Below are 7,764 nucleotides of genomic sequence, written 5' to 3' on the forward strand. Positions count from 1 at the left end.
GAGACTGTCATACAGAGTGAAGTAAGTCAGAAAGAGAAAAACAAATACCGTATATTAACGCATATATGTGGAACCTAGAAAAATGGTATAGAGGAACCGGTTTGCAGGGCAGAAATTGAGACACAGATGTAAAGAACAAACGTATGGACACCAAGGGGGGCAAGTGGCGGGGGGTGGGGGGGGGTGATGAATTGGGAGATTGGGATTGACATATATACACTGATGTGTATAAAATGGATGCTGTCTATTGGTTATCCAAGCGGAGATTTCAAGTAGTCAGCTGAAAATATCAATCTGGAGTTTGGGAAAGAGGGCTGGGATGCGGATATAAATTTGAGAATACTTAGCATAAAGTTGGTATTTAAAGCTACTAGACTGGATGAGATCACAATGAGTGCAAACAGAGAAGAGAACAAAGAGCTGACCCCTGAAATTCCCCAATATCAAGAGATCAGGAAGAAGAAAAAGACACAAAAAAGAAGACAAAATGAATAACAAGGAATGTAGAAGGAAAACCAAGATAATGTGTATGCTAAAAGCCAAGTGAAGGAATTATGTCAAGGAAGACAGAGTGATCAACAGTGTCACCTACTGTGCACACACAGATCAAGCATATGTGGAATAAGAATTAAGCAATAGATTTAGTAATGTAAAGGTGAATTTAACAGAGCAGTTTTGGTGGAATTGTAGAGTGAAAGCTTGACTGGAGTTGATTTAAAGTGAAAATGAGAAGAAGGTATTGGTGGTTTGAGAAGGTATGAAATAGTTATCTAGAATAGTGGAAGAGTGAATGAGTGAGTGGGAGATAGTCTTATTGCCTACTAGCAAAAAGTTCCACTTGAGATTCATGGTCATTAATTTAAAATGAGAATAGTCCTATGCTGGTATATTTTTCTCCAGCCATGTTCCACTGTAGGTATATGTGAAGAATAGGTGAAGAAGATTAAGCAGGGTTTTTGTTTTGTCAAGGAGTACAATGAAATGAGAGAGGGCAAGGAGTCAAAAGTATGTGCAAGAGAGTGATCAAGAATGCTCCGTGAGTTTGCAGGGCAGAAACAGAGACACAGATGTAGAGGACAAACGTAGGGACACCAAGGGGGAAAGTGGTGGGGGGTGGGGGTGGGGGTGGGATGAACTGGGAGATTGGGATTGACATGTATACACTAATATGTATAAAATAGATAACTAATAAGAACCTGCTGTATAAAAAAATAAAATAAAATTCCCAAACAAAAAAGAGTCATCCGTGATATTTAAGCCAGCCATGGAAGGCATCCTGAGAAGAGGAATAAACAAACAAACAAAAAAAGGTGACAGGATCAACGCATTGGAGGTCCCAGTATAATTGGGGTCCTTAGAGATACAAAAACTGTAATCAAGTACTGGGATACACAAAGTTGGGTTCACAGTGGAGTTGGTATCTAATATTTTATATAATCCATATTTTTGCTTTATCAAAACTTTTCAAAACCAATGATAAGCAGGTTTCTCTTATAGTTTAGTGTAAAAAAGATTTTCTTACCTCTGATGAGGAAGGTTGACTTGGACTGAGGGACATATTCACCAACGTCTGAATGGGGTAATTATCAGTTGGAATTTTGTAGGGTTTTTTTAATCTTTCTTCATTGAAGTAGTATTTAATAAAGGTTATAACAGATTTTTAGCTTGTTTAAGATAGCATTCCACTCATTTCTGGTCTTTGATTCATTCAAAAAATAAACAGAAAAACACAAAAGGCTTTAGACTCAAAATGAAAACTTGATAAGTATACAATCTTATTATAATAATTCAAAAAGATATACTACTAGTAAGTAGGGCTAGTAACTGCAATGAAATGAACATATATCCCATACAACTAAGTAAAGTGGTAAATTATAATAGACTTGTGACTAGAACATTTTTTACTATTCTAAACAATTCATTTTCTCTTGGGCAAAAATTAAAGTTAAATATATATAGTATTTTACACAAAGTAGAAATATACTTTTGGAAGTAGAAAGACTAAACTTATACAAATGGCTGTAGAATGATGAAAATTGTTTTACCCTTTGCATTTCTTCCTGGCCTTGGATACCTCAATAATAATAAATGTGAACAATTATTCCAGATGAAAATATCAGTCTTTAAGTATATCAGGTTTGTGTACCTATGTTTCTGTATTATTTCTTGTGTTTTTCCTCAGAAAATATATGACAGTTTACAAGAATACACAATAAAATTTATAGTATATAAATATATAATAAAAGTTAAAAAATAAGGTAGCAGAATTATTACTCTAAAAAAGAATTATCGGGCTTCCCTGGTGGCGCAGCGGTTGAGAGTCCGCCTGCCAATGCAAGGGACACGGGTTCGTGCCCCGGTCCGGGTATATCCCACATGCCGCGGAGCGGCTGGGCCCGTGAGCCATGGCCGCTGAGCCTGCGTGTCTGGAGCCTGTGCTCTGCAACGGGAGAGGCCACACGGTGAGAGGCCCGTGTACCGCAAAAAAAAAAAAAAAAAAAAAGAATTATCAAAGTGGGACAATCCTTAGGGATATACTATAATACCAATAGTAGACAAGTTTTTTCAAGATTGCAAAGCTTTGCTTTATATTAAGACAGTGATTTAAATCTGACAAAACTTAAAATTCAAGCTGAGGGTGCCTGCAGGATAGGAATGGAATGGAGAAAAAAAAGAAAATTGTCTGGCTACCTTTAAAAATGAGATCACATGAGGCTGTAGGCAAGCCTCCTCCGATCAAAGGCCTGACTGAGGGCTATAATTAAAAAATTTCTTAAACCCAGGGAGGATCCCCAAAAGTGTTGTAAATAGCGTACCAAAATGGGAAGCCACTGGTCTAAGCTAACCGTACCTGATAGAAATTTGGGGGGAGGTGTTCTCCCCTAAGCTAAATGAGGAAAGTAAAACATTCCAACATAGGTTAATAGGTATAATGGTCCTTCAGTATCATTGAGGTAGCCACCCAATTATTTAAAAAAAGAAAAAAAAAACCCAAACTATCCTTGTTTTACAAATCTGGTCTCTACAGGATCAGAGGTATGGCTCCAAAAATAATCCAAAGCCCACCAATCCTTTTATCACTCCCAAAAGCTTCCCTATTTATTTTAAGAGACTTGTAAGTATTTAAGGGGAAACAGAGTCATCCTAGGAGGAACTTGCCTGTGCCTTTGAGATGCAAATATCCGACCTGGTTTTCTCCAGGAACCCTAATCTCTGTCATCTTTTTAAAATGAAGATTTTGAAAAAGGGGGTAAATTGGAACTTGTCAAGGACAAATAAAAATCTTAAGCATCTTTTCCATAAATATTATTAACAAGGGTTTAGCCATCTAGACAAGTGAGCTTGATTTGTTACATCTGCCAGAAACCCTATTTTAATCCAACCTCTTTTGCAGACTGATGGGTTTTACATTGCTGTACCCGGCTCATGGCTGAAATTCTGGAATGGGAACAATGAGGCCTCTGTGTTTGTTTGTGTGTTCGTACGTATCTATGTGTGTCATAGATGTATGGTATTGCCGAAAAGTAATTAGTAAAAGCGCTCTATTTCACCGACTTAAAGGAAATTAGCGCTTATATACTCAGAAATAGAAAATAATCTGGCCAGAATGAATTTCACCTGGTGGCGCAGTGGTTATGAACCCGTCTGCCAAGGCAGGGAACACAAGTTTGAGCCCTGGTTTGGGAAGATACCACATGCCGAGGAGCAACTAAGCCCGTGCTCCGCAACTACTGAGCCTGCACACCACAACTACTGAGCCCACGTGCCACAACTACTGAAGCCTGCGCGCCTACAGACCATGCTCTGCAACAAGAAAAGCCACCGTAATGAGAAGCCCGTGCACTGCAACAAAGAGTAGCCCCAGTAGTACTGGAAAATATTCAGTACTAAAGTGATATCTGGTATTGAAGGTGGCTTAAGCTTGTTGGTTTGATTAATATAGACATGACTTTAGAGTCATCAATGTTAAGTATAATATTGTACAATATTTCTGTTGTACTTAGGTTTACTAGACTTTATTATATCTATTGCAAATTTGTCAGCAAGAAAAGTAACCCAATGTGGAAAAATTTTTAAGCAAAGTTAGATATGTGTCTTCAGTAAAAGAAGGCATGAGGATGAAAAAATACTGAAGAGTTATGCATGATCAGGATTTTCTAAGATTGGATTGAATTTAGGTGGGTAAATGGATTTTGTTGGGAGTAAGCTAAGGTAAGACGGATTTGGTTTCTCTTTCCGTTAAGAGAACAAGGTTTTCTTCTCCTTTTAAAAAAAAAAAAAATATTTATTTATTTATTTTGGGTTGCATTGGGTCTTCATTGCTGCACATGGGCTTTCTCTAGTTGCATTGAGCCGGGGCTACTTTTTGTTGTGGTGCACGGGCTTCTCTTGCTGTGGAACACGGGCTCTAGGCACACGGGCTCAGTAGTTGCGGCTTAGTTGCTCCGCGGCATGTGGGATCTTCCCAGACCAGGGAATTGGACCCATGTCCCCTGCATTGGCAGGCAGATTCTCAACAACTGAGCCACCAGGGAAGTCCCGAGAACAAGGTTTTCTTGGAATACTGTTTTTTATATAACTTTATTTGTTTTATGTATTTATTTTTGGCTGCATTGGGTCTTCATTGCTGCGTGCGGGCTTTCTCTAGTTGCAGTGAGCGGGGGCTAGTCTGTGTTGCAGTACGCGGGCTTCTCATTGCGGTGGCTTCTCTTGTTGTGAAGCACAGGCTCTGGGCACACGGGCTTTAGTAATTGTGGTTGTGGACTCAGTAGTTGTGGCCTGTGGGCTCCAGAGCGCAGGCTCAGTAGTTGTGGCGCATGAGCTTAGTTGCTCCGCGGCATGTGGGATCTTCCCGGACCAGGGCTCAAACTCGTGTCCCCTTCATTGGCAGGCGGATTCTTAACCACTGTGCCACCAGGGAAGTCCCTGGAATGCCGTTTCTGATAACATATTGTGTGAGTTTCTTTGTCTTTAAATGATCTGTATTTGCTTTTGAGATCTCTTGTAACTTTGGTTAACAAATAAGTATTGTCTCACAGTGACCAATGACCTTATTTGATCAAGTGTTGAAACTTTTTGAGAAACTTCCCAAATATGAAATTTTAATCAAAGTTCTTTTGACTTTCAGCTAACTTTGGGACACTTTGGAGGGCCCCTGAGGCATCTCAGAGAGAAATATTTAACCAGTATTATTTGGTATGTTAAATTACATAGAGAGCATTATCACACAAGCGATTAACCTACTTAAGATATACTGTATAGATGAATGTTATTAACATAGACATTCTAAAAATTATATAGTTTCTGGAATTTAGATATGTCCTGGTATAATGCTATAGTTCTAGCTGTCATCTTAAAATGTTGTCTGTCACTTCTTTATGGATTACACTGTAATCAGATGTTTAACCATGCCTTTTAAGTCTTGTCATTTATAGACAGTTATCGTTGTACTCTGATGCTGTTACAAAAGTACTTCCTCTTCAAGAAGATTGGGTTATTTGTAGAGACGTGGATGAATCTAGAGACTGTCATACAGAGTGAAGTAAGTCAGAAAGAGAAAAACAAATACCGTATATTAACGCATATATATGGAACCTAGAAAAATGGTATAGAGGAACCGGTTTGCAGGGCAGAAATTGAGACACAGATGTAAAGAACAAACGTATGGACACCAAGGGGGGCAAGTGGCGGGGGGTGGGGGGGGGTGATGAATTGGGAGATTGGGATTGACATATATACACTGATGTGTATAAAATGGATGACTAATAACTTGCTGTATGAAAAAATAAATAAAATAAAATTCAAAAATTCAGAAAAAAAAGATTCACAGGAAGCCTACAGAAGTAGTTACAACAGTCCCACATAAGATGACTATGCAAGGATTCCAGTCCATACCAACTCAAAACAAGAAGCTGTCCTGCCCCCTGGGGTCTCTAGATCAGGCATCCAGAGATTTTTACTCCCTGACAGGCAGGGTTGATGCCCCTGCTCATCCCTGAAGCAGCTACAGAAGACAGACCATCACCCCTCTGCTTCCCATAAGAGTATGGGAGTAAAATCTCTGTGAGCAGCGAATGAGACAGGAAGGGGGCAGGGCACAACCTTTAAAAAGAATGACATAGCTTGAGGACACGACATAAACTCATTAGAACCAAATAGGTCCAAGATGGTGGATGAGATGACTTCCAAGTAAGTCAGAAAGAGAAAAACAAATACCGTATATTAACGCATATATATGGAACCTAGAAAAATGGTATAGAGGAACCGGTTTGCAGGGCAGAAATTGAGACACAGATGTAAAGAACAAACGTATGGACACCAAGGGGGGCAAGTGGCGGGGGGTGGGGGGGGGTGATGAATTGGGAGATTGGGATTGACATATATACACTGATGTGTATAAAATGGATGACTAATAACTTGCTGTATGAAAAAATAAATAAAATAAAATTCAAAAATTCAGAAAAAAAAGATTCACAGGAAGCCTACAGAAGTAGTTACAACAGTCCCACATAAGATGACTATGCAAGGATTCCAGTCCATACCAACTCAAAACAAGAAGCTGTCCTGCCCCCTGGGGTCTCTAGATCAGGCATCCAGAGATTTTTACTCCCTGACAGGCAGGGTTGATGCCCCTGCTCATCCCTGAAGCAGCTACAGAAGACAGACCATCACCCCTCTGCTTCCCATAAGAGTATGGGAGTAAAATCTCTGTGAGCAGCGAATGAGACAGGAAGGGGGCAGGGCACAACCTTTAAAAAGAATGACATAGCTTGAGGACACGACATAAACTCATTAGAACCAAATAGGTCCAAGATGGTGGATGAGATGACTTCCACTGTAACACATCAGCAAGCTAAATGACACACCCACAGGCGCCATGACAGTTCCTAGGCTGACCATAAAGGTCAAAAAGTGGGCCATGGCCCAATTCCTGGAAATCCTCACCCCTCCCCCAAAACAGCTAGAATAATCCTCCCACTCATTAGCCTATGAAATTACCCACCCCTATAAAAACTGACAACCCCCATACCCTGGTGCCTTTCACCTTCTGAGATGGCCCACACTGTCTATGGAGTATCTCCCTGAATAAAACTTCTTTCTCTTAAAAAAAAAAAAAAAAAAAAGATTCCAAAGCTTTGCTTTATGTTAAGATAGTGATTTAAATCTGACAGAACTTAAAATTCCTGTGATCTAGTACTGATTACATCTCTATGAAATCCTATCAGACTCCACTAATTGTTCTAATGGTATCAAAATTAAAAGATTATATTCTGGGACACACAATCTTTCAAATCAAATTATTTCCACATATTGCTTCCTATATAAATTTTTTACAACAATTAAAACAAAATGTGATTTGTCATTTTAACCATCTCAAACGCTATTTTAAATACATTAGTACTTTAAGGAAACATTAAGATATTTCTATTTCTGTATCTATCCAAAGGCTGTTTCTGACATTGTACTACTATTAGTCTCAATTATGAACCTAACAAAGCACAATTCAACTTCTTTATTAGATAAGAATTAATGGGAATAATCTATATTAAATACAGCATACTGGCATTCATTAACTAGTATGCCAACTGGGAGACTACAACTTTCAACTTTTCTGGATGCATTAAAAACTTGATATTCTCGGGCTTCCCTGGTGGCGCAGTGGTTGCGCGTCCGCCTGCCGATGCAGGGGAACCGGGTTCGCGCCCCGGTCTGGGAGGATCCCACATGCTGCGGAGCGGCTGGGCCCGTGAGCCATGGCCGCTG

The sequence above is a fragment of the Physeter macrocephalus genome, chromosome 4, assembly GCF_002837175.3.
Source record: "Physeter macrocephalus isolate SW-GA chromosome 4, ASM283717v5, whole genome shotgun sequence".
NCBI lineage: Eukaryota > Metazoa > Chordata > Mammalia > Artiodactyla > Physeteridae > Physeter > Physeter macrocephalus.